The sequence below is a fragment of the Centruroides sculpturatus genome, unplaced genomic scaffold (assembly GCF_000671375.1).
Source record: "Centruroides sculpturatus isolate CEXI.00-Female unplaced genomic scaffold, Cexi_2.0 scaffold1418, whole genome shotgun sequence".
Taxonomy (NCBI): Eukaryota; Metazoa; Arthropoda; class Arachnida; order Scorpiones; family Buthidae; genus Centruroides; species Centruroides sculpturatus.
The window spans coordinates 30,641-51,147 of NW_019385712.1; the positions used below are offsets into that span (position 1 = coordinate 30,641).

The window sequence follows — 20,507 nt, forward strand, 5'->3', positions numbered from 1 at the left end:
GAAATATAAAAGTTATTCGTCGCGGGTGGACTGTACTTACTTGAATATAACTACTGTATAATTAAAATAAGTAAATCATTACAAAAAATCTCTGATTATATCAATAAAATTTCAATTCGAAGAATAGCAGCGAATCTCAGACGAGAAAATTGTCGGCCTTTTCTGCCCTTTGTGGATGCCATAATTAAATAATGAACAATCATAACTACAAATAAAAATTAATTATTTCTTAAAATAATTTAGAAATTCTTATAATATTAACTTTATCAATAGCATAATTTAAATTTCAGAAACGAGTTCCGACGAAAAACACTACCGAGTGAGACACGTTAATACAAAGTTGAAATTGTGTTAATACCATCTGTGACAGATGGTATTACACACATCTGTATACTACAGGGGTGGCCAACCTGCGGCTCGCGAGCCACGTGCGGCTCTTCGAAGGATTATTTGTGGCTCTCGATAAATGTACTGTACCCGAGTTCCCTTTTTATTTTTGTGTTATTATATTTTAAAAAATTATTATCGTCCGTATGTGTTTCAAAATGTCTTTTAAATTACTAACAACAAATATGTAACAAATTTCATTTCCGTCCAAGTTAAGAATGATATGACTCATCGAAAACTGCGCGAACGAACATAAACAGTGGCGTAATCGTCTGTTATCGACCGACTCCAGACCGATTTTGAATTTGTAAACTGTCATTGCAATGGACAGTTGACATTGTGCTCTGGAGGAAACAATTTGTATCACTCTTGCTACGGATATATTTTGTAATCTGGAATTTTTTGCATACCTTTAACTGCGGCTCGCGAAAAATTTCTAATTTTGAAAAATGGCTCGGACTATCAAGGAGCTTGGCCACCCCTTGTCTAGAAGCTTAACTTTTATGCCACAATCTGGTACAAAATATCGCACAACAATTGGCACAGTTTTAATTTCTTTTCTGTTGGAACAATCTATTGATACCGTCACAAAATTTGCTTTATTTAAATCTTCACATAGCTGCTGAAACAACAGTGGCTCAATCACATTAACGACGACAGCTTCACATTTTGTTCTGGCTAGTCTAAACTTTGTTTCAAAGAGCTTCGGAATCAATTTAGATGAACAATCGGCTGACTTAAAGCTGAGATTGTGAATAGCAACATGAAATGCAAAAGTTGTTTCTTTAGCTGTTATTAAAAATTCTTTGTCATTTAAATCGATACCTTTAAAATAAGACAATACATTCGATGAAGTTCCTTCTGCTGTTACTAGGCTTGCCTTGTGTTTCTCACATTTCACGTGATTTTTAATGTCCGAACGTCCACCATGACTTATTGAAAATTCCGAAAAGCACGGTTTACATTTCACTTTGTTTATACGATTACAAACTTTTTAAAAACGATTATTCTTTTTTTTAACTCATCGGTAAACACACGGCTTCTTTTTGCCATTTTGGATTAATTAATGTACCGTACACTACAAAATAATTGCAAATGTCGACTAGCAACTTCAACGCGACTAATATAAGACAATCGCAGCAATGACGTGCCAGTATAAGTTTCGTGGTGCCAACTCTAATAAAAACAAAATATCTAAAAAATGAAATAAAATATCCAGATCTCATAGGCTACATGCTATTATAAATTCTGTGAAAAAAATATTTAAATTCATTAGGCCACATGCGATAAATTTTGGGGAAAACATCTAGACAACATCAAAAGTACTTAGATCTAGATACGAAATATTTAGATTGGCAACAGTTAGCGTAAAAGAGGGGTAATTGCCAAATCGCTATTTTACTCGAGGCTGCACTATTTTTACTGCTTGTATATTCGGCACTTTTAAAGTTTTCCAAATAACCGGGACAAAATGACAAACTGGCCGGGACAGCGGGACAACATCGTCAAAGCGGGACAATCCCGGTCAAAACGGGACGTCTGGTAAGTTAATCAATATTTAATTATTGGTATTAAATATTGGTGTTTAAAGGCCAAAGGAGTGGAGAGATACAAAGAAGTCAAGTGTCATATCTGAAAACGTGGTGGGACTTTATGAAGATTTTATTCGTTATTCATAATAAATAAAAATAGTTTGAAAAAATTTTGTAATAAAATCTCTTAACAGATGGCGCTATTCGCAATTTATTGATAATTAATAATATAAAAGTTATTTTTTCATAAAATCTTATAACAGCCGAGAAAGTTACGCAACTGGATATTAAATTTATTTATATGCTGTCATTTTTATGCGTTGGAAAACTAGGCAGGTGTGCAGAAACGTGTACAGGTGACATCAAGGATAAGATCCTGTTATGTGTTGAATGCAATTTCATTGCTTTCATTCTATTTATTTAAAATTTCTGTTAGACAAAATACTTTTGCAACTGATTAGAATTCATTCATCGAAACTTATTGTCAATAACTAGAGGCGTTACATCAAACGTCCTACAGACATTTCGCAGTAATTTATATTTTGCAACAAATGCCTGTAATTACTGAATGGCAATAATGTCATCAATATGTTGTATCATTGAAGAATATAGAACTCACGTTGTTAGTTGTAACATTATTACCACCTAACGAAGCAATACAGTATTTCTGTTTATGCATCACACCGGTAACTTGTATAGCCGAAGAGAAAATGGAATATAATGCACTCACCACCTATGAAGAGACAAAAATAATAAATGTTTAATTATTTCTACTGAAATACTTTTGTGATAAAATAACTTACTCTATATACAAAATCCTTTCTAACATAGAAAAAGCCTGCCATAGATATTCCCATTGAATATCCTTTAAATCTCTTCATGAAGCAAATCATCTGAAAGCGTATACAAAGTTTATTGTTAATAATTCACTCGTATTGTATTACATTGTTTTCATTATCATACCTTATATTTATATTGAACTGGCAAATTTTCAGAAGAAAATTTTTCAATCGAAACGAAGTTGTCATAGATCTGAAACATAAAACATTAAGTAAAACTTACAGCAGGTACACGGGTATAGATTTGGTTTGGTTTGGAAATGTTAAGAAGGCCGTACCAGTGGCTTAGCCTTTGAAAAGAAGTAAGAAGGGGAAGGTATAGGGTTTTGATTGAAGATGGGGCAAGAAAAAGGAAAATGTGAAATAATGTTTTATGGCAAGCCAGCATCGAGCCCCATATATTGAGATCATAGAGTAAAGTATACATAGTGGGTCAGGCCCAGTTAATACCGAGTATGTGTTTTGTCCTTGGAGTAGATACATTAGAGAGGTTGAGGCGCACGTATTTAGCCCAAAACGTGTACGGGTAACGGGTGAGCGCCGCCATCTGGCAGTTCTGGACCGTCGATAATGGCGTTTGCTATGTGTAGATTGGTGAGTACACGATCGGCTTAAACGTCTTCATTCTTTTTCGTGTTTGGGGTTAAAATTATGATTTATTTTATTAAAATAACGATTATTGAAGCATTTATAAATAACATTGTAAAGAAACAGATGATTTTAATCCAAAAATTATTTAATTATTTAACCCTTTATTGCCTGAATTTTCATTTTTTGATAAAAATTTTTTATATTTCTCATTTTATCATCAGAAGAGGTGTTTATTACGTCCGTAAATTTTCCGATATACTTTTCCAAGCATCTTTCAGATTTTCATATGCATAGGGATTTATAGCCACTACTTCTCTTAACAGAAGTATGTCGTGAAAGCAAGAAAACCGCATTTGAACTTTCCTACTGTTTCTCGGAGTTAACACGACTCTAATTATAGTAAAAAAAATAATTATTTAGTGTTATTAAACATCATATAAATACTTTTAAACAGTTTAATTTGTTTATTTACCTTTCCTGGTAATCCACCGTTCAAAATGCTTCCGCCATTTTTTTCAACTTATTTCCCGTGAGTCAATGCGCGATGTTCATTGAGTCACGTGATGTTATGAACGGGTGCCTCAACGATTTTTACTTGGATTTGTAACGTGTACTTCTGCTGCCCGTACATGTTTAATGTTTGAACTTGTGCCTCAACCTCTCTATTAAGAAATAATAATGATAATAATAATAAAATAAAAATAAAACATTGAGGAAAAGGAAGAATGAACACGCGAGTTACAAAAGTTTATTCCAACGATTGTGGCGGAAGACAATGAGAAATAATAATAATAATACATGGGATGTTCTTTGACCTTGAAGTGTATACATTAAAAGAAATAATAAATAAGAATATAACATTAAGGAAAACGAAAAATTTACACGCGAGGTACAAACTTTATCTCCACAATTGAATGTGGCGGAAAACAATGAGAAGAGATTGCGATAACAGAACAGCGAACAAAGTGATTTCACTGCCCTAGAAGTCTCTGTAGACCTAACAGCTGACTTGCTACAGGTAATAGGAGGTGGATTCCTTTAGACGGGGTCTCCTTTTGCAAAACCACGGGTCAAGACCCTGTTGACGCGAGAAAAAATAAATTATACAAACACATTTCACGAGGAGGGAATGTGTAGATTAGTTGTGGGCCCCCATAGAGGTAGATGGTGGTTGGCTTGAAGCTGGACTAGAGGAAAAGACTGGGATTGTGATCCCTGCTCCGTTTATGAAGTCTTTAAAAGCTGAGAAAGTTTCAGTGTTGCATAAAAAGTCCAAACACCTACAGGGCCAATGGTGTTCCTGTGTGTACATCATCTGCACAAGGAGTTTACGGTGGTTGTTATGTTTTGGGCAGTTAAACAATACATGCTACGGCGTTTCTTCTACTCCACAGTCACAAATGTCATTTCCCTTGCTGAAGAACCTTTTTAGATAATGTTTAAAATTACCATGACCAGTAATAAATTGGGTAATATGAAAGTCCGGTGTAAAGTGTTCTGCATTGTTCCTTACTTTTATGTCGAGGAAAAAAGTCAAAGATGTTCCTGCCAGTTGTATCCCTATTCTACCTCTCCTGCCACCTGTTGGCAGTGTAGTATATGGGTATAGATAGAAAAATTCAGATTGAAAGCCGAAGACAAATGGCTCTTTTGTTATTTTTAAACACTGTAATTTTGTGAGCATTATTTCTTGAAGAGGTAAATCATTTAGTTAATATAACACCGGAATTGTACTGAGATAATGAAATGTAATAGCTTATAGTCATGTGAAGTGACACAGAAATATTATGCTGTTACAGAAATTTATTTTTTAATAATAACAACATTAATATAATTTATGAAATGAAATTACCTTTCATATAATATGCTATGTCAGTATAAAACGTATAACATTATGTTAAATGCTATTAAACAATATAGGAAAAATTTGAAAACAAAATTTCTATAACATCTTATATTGTTAGACTATGTTAGGTAATTATTTAATTGTTTCACTTGCATAGTTACAAGTATACAATATTTTCTGAAGTAGATGACGTAAACAATTATTGAATTAAATAAAATTAAAAATAAATATTATAATATGAAAAATACTACCCAACATTTACAAAGAGTATTCGAACCTATGTGTTAGAACTGAGAAAATTTCACTAATTGAAGGTACAATGTAATTAAATTGTAAGGTTATTTACGTATAGTTGTAATTAGAATTCGTTTAGAATTATTATATGTTTAAATTCTGAATACTGTATATTTAAAATTAATCTAAGTACACTTAGTAAATAATAAAATGGTAAAACTCAGTGACCAATAAAAAATATTTGAATCACACACTGGGTATTGGTTTATTGTTATTTTATTGGCATTATAAGGTATCTAGGTGTTTGTATAATAAGATGGTCTAATAAGATTGTTAATGTATTTTCTTCTTGTGTATAATATGCGATCACCTAACTGATATGAATCATATATAATCGGGGGCAGAAATAAATTTTAGGTTGCATATAAGGCAATAAATAATAATAATAACGCAGCAAATCCGATTTCTAGTAACGATTGCTAATGAAAATGTCAATTTTTGTAGATTTTTAAAATTACAATCATACACAAAATTCGGGATATAAATTATGTTTCATCTGCTTCATTGAAAACTAGTTTTTTATCTAAACTAAACTATCAATAATCGACAAAGTAGTAATAAATTCCGCTTACCATTGATGTGAAACGAGACAGAGACCAGGAAACCAGCAAACATCCCACAAAAAATAATATTGCTATGCAACTAACTATAAGACGAATGTAAACGTTTACGTCGTAAAATATTGCAAAGAAACAGAGAAAACAGGTTTCGTAAATAAAATGAATATACATCAATGGATATAGAACATTCGTCTTGTCGTTCAACATCTGAATAATCTCCCATAATTCTGTATGCTTTTCACAGACTTCTTGTAGTTTCATCTTCAAAAAGTGAGATTTTCCGCTTAATATTTCTAAGTCTTCACTTAATTTTATAAGTCTTTTCGCAATGAGCGTAAGAGTAAGTGCTGACATAAAAAGAACTGAGAATATTTGTCCTATCACGTGTATTGATCCAAGTGAAAATGTTACAGAACAAACAACTGCTTCCATTTTACTTGCGCTATCATCGTTGATTGATTGATAAATCAGCACGGTTATTCCATTTGAAACAATCAGAACGATGACAAACACAAACGCTAAACATTTCAAGAGAAATAATTCTGCATGTTCTGCTAACTTTGCTTCGCCTTGGTATGTACTTTTCATGAAGTGCCCCGAAATCTTTGTTCACTTCAAAATTGAAAATTGCATGGAGATGTATAAGAGTAGAATTACAACGATAACAATAACTTCTGATTCATATTTGCCAAATCCACGAAAACCTCGAGAACAAATAATATTTTTGTTAAATATAAACAAGAAAATGATTAATGCAGAGAGCCAATAGAAAAATTCAGATAAATTTACATGAAATTTATACAACTTACTGTAAATTTTATGATGATTTATGTTGTCTATATTTTTCACGCAACTGCACTCTTCTATTGGATCGATACCAAACACTTTGGTAACAGAAATCATTGCATGGAAGTTATATACGGGACAACGATCCGATTGTGTCCAACTGTAATCTACGTCTTTTCTTTTGGTGAACAATTTTCTACCCTTTGAAATCAATTTTTGCATTGTTCCTTTTATAAGCTCTAAACGAGTAAATTTCACAACAAAAAGTGATAACGACACAATGAATAATTTTTTGCTAGTTTTGAATACTTGTGAAAATGCAAATTATGTTTAATATTTAATGAATTACGAAATATTGCGATCCATATACAGTTTCAAGCCATGTAGACAGTGTTTAAGACTAGTAATAAATTTTAATTATATATGAATAAGTCAACCTTCTGGTGACGATATTGATGTATGAATATCTTATACGAAATTCGTATTATTTTTATTTTAGGTCAATAGAAAAAAGTTAAATATGCGAAAGTTTGCAGCATTAGCTTATAGAAGTGGTTCATTTTTTAAACATTAAAATGTTACATTATACAGTAGTAACAATCTATATATCATATACATAGAGATCAAACACAATAATGAATAACTATGAATAATACAGTAAAATATTTAAATTAGTTTGATAAACAGATTAATTTGACAACGGTAATTGTATTTTAAATGCATTATTCCTTCTGCTATTTATTGTAAAAAATTAGTAGGTTAAAGTGNAAACACAAAAATTTACGAAGAGCATTTAAATTTATTCATGGTTTTATTATTTTAACAACAGAGATTTGTGAAATGAACCTATCCTGATGTAATGAGATCAAACACAATAATGAATAACTAAGAATAAGATTAAAACTAATTAAATTAGTTTGATAAACAGATTAATTTGACAATGCTAATTGTATTTTAAATGCATTATTTCTTCTGCTATTTATTGTAAAAAATTAGTAGGTTAAAATGAAGTTAGTATAGATTCAACATTCAAAAATCTTGAAAATTCTACTTCTGTTTGTTTCATGCATGCAATTTCTTATTTAAAAAATATTGGATAATGAAACATATTTACATACGTCAATGTATTATAGTTAGTTGTGCGTATGAAATTATTGTTTCCTATTGTTTTGAAAGAAATTCTATTGCAATTCTTTATTTTTCATTTTCGTCTTAAATAGAGAAGTAAACTTTCGGTGATGAAATGTTAATTTTAGATACCGATCGAATATAAATAACAAATATTATACCAAATTTTTCTTATTTCTTCATTTATAAATTCATTTTCTAACATATTCAATTTATTCTCCCAGCTTTCGTTCTCTTCATGTTGAAAATTTATAAACCTTTCTTCCATTTTAGTAAAGCAATGAGTAACAAATCTTTCTGGCCTTCGAATTTTACATTGAATGCAAAATTGATTCCCGACTGTTCTTCGTCATTAATAATATTCTGTTATTGACAAACCTGAAAATACAAGAAAACAGAAAAAACGTTTATTGTCGAAAGCATTAATTACAAAATATTCAAAAAATTTTATCACGTTATATTAAAATAAAATTTAATTTACATTTATTTAATTTATTGAAGCTTAATATGTCACGTGCTTTACGTCGAAAATTTTTGAAGTTTTGCAGGGAGGTTTGTGCATCCGGTAGCTCGATGCTATTAATTTTTGGTTTGTAATAGTAGAAGGGTGAGGAAATACAAAAGCTCCTCTCTCATATTTCTAGTGTAGACGGATTTAATAATGATTTTACCCGTTGTTAGCATGCACAATTTTTTATGAAACCCATCCTAACTCTCAAAATTAAGCTATTTCTCATTTTATAATTACTAAAGTATAAAAGTTTTAAATTAAAATATTATAACATATGACGACATACAGAATTGTGTTACTATATACATTTAAAAAATTGATGTTCTGTAGTCATTATTGCTTACTTCTTGTTGGTATAATAAGTCTATAAATGAAAGTAAAGTTATCGTAAAATTTTCTTACAATATTTATAACAAAGTCCATGAAGCATTAACATAATTTAGAAATAATTTTTTAAAATATATAAACTATATTCCGCTTACATTCGGGCAAAAGGGGATTTGCCGTAGGTCTCACCAGCAGGGAGTCCTGAACCATTCTTTCATAAACTCTGGTAAGAATATCGAAATTAAAATTTGTCTCAATGTTTGGCAATATTGCCTTAGACTACCGGGGCAGACGCAGAGCAAAACCGTGGTGTTAATCTGTACGTAGAAAAGGCAAAGCAAAGGATCCATCATCCACATCGATCCATTTATATCTTCGAATTTACGTATTTTTAAACAGTTTTTTGTTTGTAAAGTATTTCGTAAAACACCTTGATTTACTAAAGTTAAAGGTAAGATAAAGGAATAATGCTGCTGTTAATTTATCGACGAAAAGAGGTGGATCTCGCATCTACCAATCGAAAACCTTGAACGTTAATGATCTAGATCGAATCTACATTCCAGACAGTAATTATGTATAAGTAAATGCATGTGGTCAGTGCATGTTGTGTGCATAGGAAAGTGCAGCACTGTTTACTTTTAATCAGAAAGAGCTTTCGGGAATGATTTTGGATGGACTGTAATTTAGAAATGCCACATATTATTGTAGCAAACATATAACTTATATCAGAAAAATGCATAATAAAAATCTACTAGAATTTTATCAATCACACTAATGAAAAATATTAATTTGTCTGAGTGGAAATTTATCGTCTAAAATTTCGTGCAATGTTCATATATATCTTTTAAAAAGGCTACTCTATATATAGAGAAAGTAAGATAAGTGCAAAACGGGCTAATAACTTCATGTTTTGTTGAATTTGCCACGATGCATCGTAAAGTTTATTTGCAAATAAACTATTGAAAATATATTTTACAATTATGACTGTTAAAATTCCAAATTCGTCATTAATTTTCAAAAACAAATTACAATTGGATCTACATTATTGTTATTCATCAGAATGTCATGAAGTAGTTCAGGCAAATTTCTTTTTCGTTATTCGAGTTCACATTTATGCAGTGTTCTAATCAATGAAGCAAAATATAACAGGAAATTTACTCAAAATTTCATAGAATTTCACGACGTTAGTTTAAGTGTCGGAATATCCGTTCGTTGGTTTTCGAATAAAAATTGCTTTACAATAATGTTAGTAAACTGTTTTATATTTTTTAAGTGATGTTCGTCACATATAGAAACCTAATTTCCATTTATTAAGTTTACATTAGAATGCATTTACTTGATTATTGTATCAAAGAATTTATAGATATTGATTAAAATTGTGATTATATTCGTACATTAAAACGATATCGATCCAGACATTAATCACATTTTGAAACATTATGGAAGCTTCTTAATTAAGAATCGTAATTATGAAGAAAGCTCATACTAATCTTACAATTACATAAATCATTTAGCTCACAACATAAATTGAGTATAAATTGATTCGTCTAATAAATTCGGCTGTAATAATTCAAGGGCTTATCATATTAGGGAATGACTGGTACAAAATTATACTAATTGTTTTTTAGAAAATAGCCTTTAATTATCCACATTTAAGTTGTAGAATGCCTTTTGAGAACACAGACCTCTCATCAACCTACTACATCCATACAGTATGAAACACAAAAATTTACGAAGAGCATTTAAATTTATTCATGGTTTTATTATTTTAACAACAGAGATTTGTGAAATGAACCTATCCTGATGTAATGACAATTAAGAGAAAACTAACTTGTAATAAATGGTGCTATTTCTCTGAATTTGGAAAGACGAAAAAGCGGAATATACCAAGTACCGGATAGAACACGATTTATCAGTGAAAAAATTTATTGTTTAGTATTTATTTAAGTTTTTAGTATATTGTAGTTTATTTGTTTTATATTATGTGAATGGTGCACTGTATTTATATGGAAAAATTGTAGTCTGGAATTGCTACATATTTATGATGGTCTTGATAAATTTTTCTGTTTCATACAGTATGGATGTATGTAGGCTGGGGTTCTTTTGCATTTCAATAAATCGTAGGCACCGAAAAACTTGGATCCATCTCTGATTATAATCACTATTGTGATGCCTTCTTATGTTATGGTTGATAAGTGAAGTTTATATTGCAAGAATAATATATTTTTAATAGTCCTGCCAGTCATTATTTAACTTTTTCTCGGGAAAAACTATTTAAACCAAGATAACATATCTTCTGTTTAAATCGGACTTATAAGTACTGTACAGTTAATTGGGGCCACTTGCTTATATCCTTTTTATATTTTGGTTTGACTTATATTTATCTAACTTCATTTTCGAGATTAAGGACTGACAGTCAGACGATGAAGGAAATTTTTGTCTACAATTTTTTCTAAATGTAGGCTAATGATGTGTCCTTCTAGGAATTATTGTTTTCCTTCTATAAAAATTTTCGATAATCCGCTACGAGTAGCATATATTATTATACCAGGTATATGATTAATTTTTCGTTGTCAAGTGACTGAAGTAAAGTAGGCATTTTTTAAAAATGCAGCGCCCTGAAAATACAAGAAAAACACGAATACATAATCTAGATTAACGATTATATAGTCAAAGTAAACTTTAATCATTCCATAATAATTCACTTCTTTTTTTGTATTTTATAAATTAATTGTACATTTTATGAAATTTCATCTCAAGTTGAACAAATACATTAACTTTAGAAAACAACAAAACACAACATGCAATTTTTTTCTAGTCAAAATCACCCTTTTATGTATTACTTTTTCACTTAAATTAGTAATTTTATTGCTCAATATAAGTGTGTGTAATATTAGAAAAAAATACTGAAAGACACCCAAGTGATACTCAGCTTTTACTTTTAATTCCAGTAGAGTTATTTACTTTACAACACTGTATTTATGTCCACCAAATAAAAACAAATAACGCTATACACGAATCATCTGAACACTTCTCGTCGCCATCAAGAAAATGGTTATTTACGGAAGGGATAATTGAAATGAAACTGGGTAAACCGTGAAAAATGACATGGTTGACAGAAGGAAATGCTTCCTTGAAAGCTCGAGTTGTTGATTTCACACAAAAATTGCACCCAGATTTGAAAATGTACACAAAACACTTCTTCTGTGTTACTCCTTGATGGAAGCATTTCACCTTCTATAATTTTTCTCTGACAGACTTACAATCGGTTAGTCCGCATTCGATGTAAAGAGAAAGAGCATTTACCCTTTCTCCGTAAAATATAATTAATTTTTCTATAGGTGTTTCGAGTGCTTACTGGTTGAATTATATTTTTTCTTGTAAAAGTCTACGTAGGAAATGGCACACTTCGTTTCTTTAAACGGTATGTTAACTCTATCACATAGACCTTTCAAGCGTTCCTTCTTCTTTCCAACTGAAGTTTCATGAAATATATGGTCATCTTCACTTAGGTTAAATTGATAACTAAAAATAGTGAAGCCTTCGATAACTGGAAATATTAATTACTTTATTTTCGCTGTTACTTCTGCGGATGAAAATTTCAGAGATGGGGAACGACACTGTACGTCTTCCGTTTTCATTTCCGTAATGTCGATATCATTGACGTCTGCGCTGGGAAAGGCAGAAAAATTGTGTGAAAAATTTAACACATGATATATAATATTACAATATTTGGAATAAATGCTTGAAATTTTAAAAAAAATCTTACTATGTGATTCCATCAACTTATAAGAAAAACACATGAATTCCTTCATTGTCATCATTTATGTTTGGACAAAACATTGAACGTCGAGGTACATGTGCGTCGAAGAACCAATTGTATTGAAAATTGTCGTTCAAATGAAGATAATGACGTAGTTTCTCCGAGTTGTAGGTTATGGAGTTTACTAAATTAGCTGGAATTTCCTCTTTAATTATGTGAGAATAATTAGGACAATTGCAACACTATTTTAAGGAATAAAGTGATTAGTATATTTGACGTGAAATGCGTATTATTTTAGAGTTACCTAAAAATAAAACTCAAAATTTCGTCATGATTAAGGACAATGTTTTTTGAGAGTTAGATAAATTTTTAATAACGAAAATCAATAAAAGTATACAGTAAAATATTCTATGTGAAAATCTGTTATAGTTCATCTGAATAAATTAACAGTAACCTGTGTTAATGCTTGCAACGTGAAGCTTGTCTACACGTAATACTACATCGTCACTTTGCAGAGACGACAAAGGAATATTATATATTTAATTGTGTTGGGATTGTCACCTGTGGACTTTTAGACTGTTTTACATATTTGTGATGAATAGCCTACAAAGAGAGGTCGTCTGTGCAGGTATAATAGTTATTCCTGGTGATTAAACATGGCGAACATTGAAAATGTGTTTAGTATTTATAATGTAATTTTTACTTTATTACATAGTAATTTTTCACAATCCTATTTACATAGGAATTATATTGTCATGGTATACGGTTAACAAAATAATTGAAAAATAATTACCCTTTTAATCATTGATACTTTGTGATACATAATTCTGTCCACAACGTCTCTGCACCTTGTACAGACTTGTCTGCATACATCTAATTCTGTATCTTCTAGATATTCAAATATATAATAAATTATTTCCGGCGACTCTGTTAATAAGTTCGATCTGCATTCAGATATTTGACATAATTCTCTTCTTTGTCCATGAGACACTTTTTGTATTTTGACCATTTTCTGTGAATGAAAACAAATTGTTAATATTTAATACTGTATAATTTACATGAGAGAAGTAACAGTTTACTACTGTTAATTTTACATTTTTTACAATAAATTTGTTCTACGTGGAGGCCNATTTATGTTGGCGTTTTGGCTATTAACATCAATTAGTATTTAATAAAGTAAAAATTACATTATAAACGCTAAACATATCTTCACTGTTTACCACGTCCAATTACCAGAAACAACGATTCTCCTTTGCAGAGACGAGAAAGCAATATTATATATTTAATTGTGTTGGGATTGTCACCTGTGGACTTTTTAGACTGTTTTACATATTTGTGATGAGTAGCCTACAAAGAGAGGTCGTCTGTGCAGGTATAATGGTTATTCCTGGTGATTAAACATGGCGAACATTGAAAATGTGTTTAGTATTTATAATGTAACTAGCTGCAAGGACCCGCTTTGCTGGGTTTTTATTTGTGGGCAAAAAGTAACGATAGTGAAGATTAAGATAATTACATTATAGCCAATCTTACCCGTTTTCACAAAATGCAAGAATTAGGTCTCCCGTTTCCAGACGTTTCCAGAGAATTTTTAAATGAGCATAAAAATATGTTCGATTTCCCGCAAAAGCGCAAAAAACCGCCTGTAAATCTTGCATGCCGCTTTATATTAACACTTCCTGGTCCCGATTCTATTTCTGAACGTCTCCTGTTCACGTCCACTAAAACGAACTATTTTCAACGTTTCTGGAACGTTTACGATTGTTCTATAATCGAACCAATATTCAAATTTTATGTTTGAATTTAATTCGAATATTGTTCGAATTTGTTCGAACAAATTCGAACAAAACATTTGAAATAGAAAGCCACTTTTAACCACTTTCAAGCCCATATCTCCCGCACCCTTATATCTATCGAGACGCAACCACCCCTATGCACGAATGGAGACTTGGGGCTACCACCACATACAAACACCATTCACGTGCGATGTGTAGTTTTGGCGAAAAAGTGAAATATAGGGACATACATGTCCATTTATATATATATATATATATATATAGATATAGAATTTTACTTTATTAAATAGTAATTTTCCACAATCTTATTTACATAGGAATTATATTGTCATGGTATACAGTTAACAAAATAATTGAAAAATAATTACCCTTTTGATCATTGATACTTTGTGATACATGATTCTGTCCACAACGTCTCTCCATCTTGTACAGACTTGTCTGCATACATCTAATTCTGTATCTTCTAGATCAGTGGTTCCCAATTAATTTTTCCTACGTACCACTTTAATAAAGAGCTAAAACTGGCGTACCCCTTATAGCAGAAATCCATATTAATCCATACTAATATTATAAATTCGAAGGTAATTCTGTCTGTCTGCTATTTTTTCACGTCTAAACTGCTAAACAGGTTTTAATAAAATTTGGCACAGATAGCTTACATGTTGGAGATCGACATAGGCTACATTTTACTGCGAGAAAATATCTTACTCCCACGAGAAAATTTGATATAATGCAGGCGAAGCTGTGGGTAGACAGCTAGTAATAAACAATAAGTTTTTACATTTATTACCTTTAAAATACAATTCTAATAATAATGAAAATAACATAAGGTTATTTAATTTTAATGCGACAAATGTGCACGATTTTCTTTGACTTTGTAAAATATGGTTGCTTTTTGGTCAGCTTCAGTCTCAAGTTATCTTTGAGTCGATGACTATGTTTAGTTTTCATGTTTGTCTCGGCCGAAAATCCGCTCTCGCAGAGGTATGTTGTGCAAAATGGTAGTAAATATTTTATTGCCGCTTTGCTGACAAGATGATAATGATAATTGTGTTAAGATATTGAATGTGTACGGAACCCCGAAAGGACAAAAAAAAACAAAAAAATGGGAAAATGCAGAATTTATTTGTGGACAAAAGAAAATTACATAAGCTCCCACTAAATTTTGTGGGGTAATAGTGAAATTAAGTAAATCGAATCCCTACTCGACCTCGCACGTGTATAACGGGAAACAAAAGCCTTACGCACGTGGTGTTACACATCGAATGCAGGTTCGTGACAATAGAACACAACTACCAACTTAATTGCTAAGGTTATAACTATCTTACAAGCTAAGATTAAATTACGGAAAGATGATAGTATAGCACAGGTAAGAAAACGTATAGAAAGGTTAGAGAAAAGGGTACCTGAAATAATTGGATGTGATATCTTCCTGTTGGATAGGGAAACTGTAATTCAGTCCGACGATGCAAACAATTCTTGGTCGGAATCTTCTCTGTTCTTCCCTCGATGGATCACTCAGCCGCTGTCCTTCTCTTCTCCCCGAATGAATCTTGTCCAAGATGTCCGTCTGCTCGCTTCCTCGTCTACTTCGAGAGTGAATCTTGTCCAAGATGTCCGTCTGTACGCTTCCTCGTCTACTTCGAGAATGAGTCTTGTTCAAGATGTCTGTCTGCTCGCTTCCTTGTCTACTTCGAGAATGAGTTCCCCCGTTTACCTCGGGGCCTACACTCCCTTGCTGGCCTCGTTCTCGTAACGGTGTTTCCCCCCTCCAACGAACAGGAAGTGAAGGATGGAAAAATCCAGAAAAGAGAAGACAAAGAACACAAAGAAGAATCTTAAACACTAGAGTTACGGCTAGCGCGTATACAATAATATGGCGTTTCGCCACAATTGTACAATTAACACAATTTGTGTTAATTGTACAATTAATTTTTGTTTCTTGCGTAAGAATTTCATTTAGGTATTGTCACAAATGCATTTTTTTAATGAAATTTCGAGAATATTTTTAGTTATAAATAAACGAATTTGTGCATTCGAATTCGTGTTGTAAATTGTCGAAGTTTTGATGGTCCACCCATTATTCTTTTGGTTGCTTCATCTCATGCATTTAAATTTCAAATCGACCAATTTTAGGTTGCCGCGCGTACCCCTTCATGCAATTTCGCGTACCCCCAGGGGTACGCGTACCACTAATTGGGAACCATTGTTCTAGATATTCAAATATATAATAATTTATTTCTGGCGACTCTGTTAATAAGTTCGATCCGCATTCAGATATTTGACATAATTCTCTTCTTTGTCGATAAGACTCTTTTTGTATTTTGACCATTTTCTGTGAATGAAAACAAATTGTTTATATTTAATACTGTATAATTTACATGAGAGAAGTAACAGTTTACTATTGTTAATTTTACATTTTTTACAATAAATTTGTTCTATGTGGAGGCCCATAGATTTGTTTCTAAACTAATACAAAATAGCTAATTTAATTATAATAAATATAAAATNCTTTTTGTATTTTGACCATTTTCTGTGAATGAAAACAAATTGTTAATATTTAATACTGTATAATTTACATGAGAGAAGTAACAGTTTACTACTGTTAATTTTACATTTTTTACAATAAATTTGTTCTACGTGGAGGCCCGTAGATTCGTTTCTACACTAATACAAGATAGCGATACAAAAATTATTAAATAGAAACGTATTAATTTAGAAAACAATTTTGTCTTCTTACTCTCCTCAATCGTATTCATCGACTGCCCGTTTGAGTATCTGTAATATTCGGGTTGCTAAATCTACAGATGTTAATGTAAAGCCTGGCACTCATGTGCGGCAACGGACGACAGAAACCGTCGAGAAAAACGGTTGCCGTTCCTTCGTCTTTCCGTATCGCGTGTACTCACGTGCGAAAATTAAAAACTGAGAAGTAAACCGTGGAGCTAGGCTTGATGTTATCCCGTTCCGTCGTGTAAAATGACGTATCTCTAGGATTGGAAGGTGAGAGTCCGAAAGTATTTTGTAAATTTCTTGGACTGTGATCGACAGGTCCACCCCACGAAGGAGATAAGCTGTTTGGGCACAGTCCGGGCCAGACGGCTACGGACTGATATTTCGGCAATATCGGGAATACGAAGAGCCGCCTCTGCGGCTTGGTGATCCCGAGTTTTGATAATTAGAAGACCACTACGGGAGTAGCGGACATCTAGCAGCAATTCTGGTCGGGGGAAATGCAGTTTGAGGGCCGCATGGAGCTCAGCCGGACGAAGACGTCAGAGAGGTCCCCGTCCTTCTTGAAAAATCGTATAGATTTGGTCCGAAGGAAAGGATGAAGAGTTTCTCCAATTCTGACAGAGGAGAAAAATCTTAATTCGTCAGAAGTTATGGGTGCTTCCGATCCCGATGGTGGCTTTTCAAGGCGCTCCCGCGAGGGCGACGCCATTACCGAGTCCGGAGGATAAGCCACTCTGGCTGAAAGAAAGAGGAAAGCTCCTACCTGGGCAGAGAAGAGATCAAAGAGGAAGACCAGAAGCTAAAGAATAAGAAACTGTAGTAAAGTCGACGAAAGTAGCAGGAAAGAGTTTCTTAAAATCTCTGAAATCGAGGAACGAAATGAGCACACCAAGATGGCGGTTGAATTTCGCGCCCTTTTCATGCGTTTACTCACATGCGAAAATATATATATATAACCCATTCAACGGGTATCCGTCTGTCCCGTAACCATTTGATAACGGACACTAGAGGTGCCCCTATCGTGTGTCATATTTCAAACATTCAAATTAACAATTTTAATTCTTATTTAAATTAACAATATAAATTTTTATTATTCATTTGGCCAATAAATTATTATTTGGTCAATATAACAATATAAATAATTCAGTATATTTGTAATAGGAATTTATTATTTCAGGGGCTTATATCTCTCGAAGGGTCGCGAGTAGGGGTATGGTTCCTTTGACTTTATTGTTAGTACAGAGATCTACGGTTTGGGGGGTCGCCACCTCTTGATTCGGAGGGTAAATCTTACTATTCGGACTTTAACAGAGCTGTAGAGCATATTGATAGGAACAAAAAAGTCAAAGGAACCGTGCCTCATGGAAGTTTGTAAAGAACGCCCACAAGGGGTGTCCCGAGCTGCTAGTTATCCTATAATTCGAACGTATTATCTGCCAGACGTAAATATAACCAAACTAGTACAGTAGGAAGGGCACGTGCCAGTAGTCGCAAATGGCGTCTACCGGGATTGCTTTGTTATATCAATTAAAGTTTTTAAGTTTGCCTACGATCTTATCGCAAATAAAAGAATTTGATAAATGAATAATTTGGATAGGAAAATTATTCTAAATCGTCGAAAGTTAGGAATATGGAATACTTTCGTTACCGAATTACGATTANACCGGGATTGCTTTGTTATATCAATTAAAGTTTTTAAGTTTGCCTACGATCTTATCGCAAATAAAAGAATTTGATAAATGAATAATTTGGATAGGAAAATTATTCTAAATCGTCGAAAGTTAGGAATATGGAATACTTTCGTTACCGAATTACGATTACTTCATTCCCAATACTTTATGCAGTACGTAAGTCTATTTGATATTAATATTTTAATTGGATAGTAATATAGCGTATAAATGAAATGTATTAGCGTACAAATAAAGCTTTTTAGCTTGCTGACCGCCATTGTTCGAATGCTATCATCTCACGTGATCTTTGTGACGACATTGCTATACGGCCTTCCTATTTGATCTAACTTTTGCCATTCCGCTTTCCGCCACGGCAGAAGTTTCGACATTTTGCCGTTCCTTCAACGGTTTCGGTCGTCCGTTGCCGCATGTGAGTACCAGGCTTAAGAGTATTAACATAGAAGCATTGAAAATATAACGGCTTAGATATAAAACAAAGATTCGAATAATCTTATATTTAATTATCAGATACGTTTGCGTTCACTTCTAACATTAATATGAAAATCAGTATCTTTAGAATATTTACAGTACTTACCAAACGTTTTATTTGTCTGACTCGGAACGGTGACGAAGACAAACTAAATAACACTATTCGTACAGTACTGAACTTATATATACAGGGTTCATCCTTATTCACCAATGGTAATTTCAGGGTACGTTCGTTAAGTCGAACGAGTTAAACGAGAACGACGTCATCGTTATTCTTGTTTAGTTAGGTTTTCCGAACGATTCATTTAGAAAATGGCCGTTTCAAGATCTGAAGTTTTAAACATTGTTACTGCGATTGTGTCTGAAGTATTTTTTTCGGATGATTCTGAAGACGAGATCGAAAGTTATGTCATTTTAGAAACTTCAAAAAGGAGACTGCGTATAAAAGGCTACGTAGAAAGTGTCGTTCCTTCATATTTAAGTGACGATTTCCAACGTCATTTTAGAATGAAGAGATGCACTTTCGAAATTCTTTTGGAAAAATTAAAACCTAAATTAACCAATTCTTTCGGAAGACCTTGTTTAGATGCAAACAAGCAAATTTTGTCGGTAATTTGGCTTCTAGCAAATCAGGAATCATTCAGGTAAAATAAACTACTTAATAAAGTTTAAAGCTAAATACTGTATTTAAATTTATTAAATAATTTTTCAAAATTAAAGCGAAGAGAAGAGTGCAAACTCATTACGCTGTTAAGATATGGCTTCTTAGAGCGATTTCTAGGCACTTTCGGTGGGAATTTTGGATTCGTTCGCTCTTCCGAACGTCCAGTCCGTCTAATTCCGTCGTCTGTTTTTCATCTCGGAGGAGGAGAATGGCGTCGAAGCGGCGAGAAAAAAGGTGGAACCGCCGTCATCGGGAGGCAGGCCACGGACCGCCGCACAGTGGGACCAAATCCCGGAAAGCTGGCCAAAAGTCAAAGAATAGAGTTTAAGTTCCGGTAATTTCTAGTCGTGGGTTCGGTTGGATAAGAGTCCGAAGGTCGAATTCTAGACTTTAGCGCCCCCTATCCCTTATACCTGCTATTGTAGTTTATCCGTTTATAGCCCGAATTTTCATTTTTTGATAATTTTTTTTTTCTTTTATTATATCATCAGAAGAGATGTTTGTTCACAGATAAGTAAATAAAAAAAATTAAAATGTAAATTAAAAATTTTTTAATTATGTGACTTAAAAGTTAGGAGCGTGAAGTGA

General features: G+C 32.6%; 1 pseudogene; it reads left to right on the plus strand.

The window, feature by feature from the left end:
• Window positions 1-18,790: 18,790 nt before the first annotated feature.
• LOC111641442 overlaps window positions 18,791-20,507 on the plus strand; it is a 10,173-nt pseudogene continuing 8,456 nt past the window's right edge.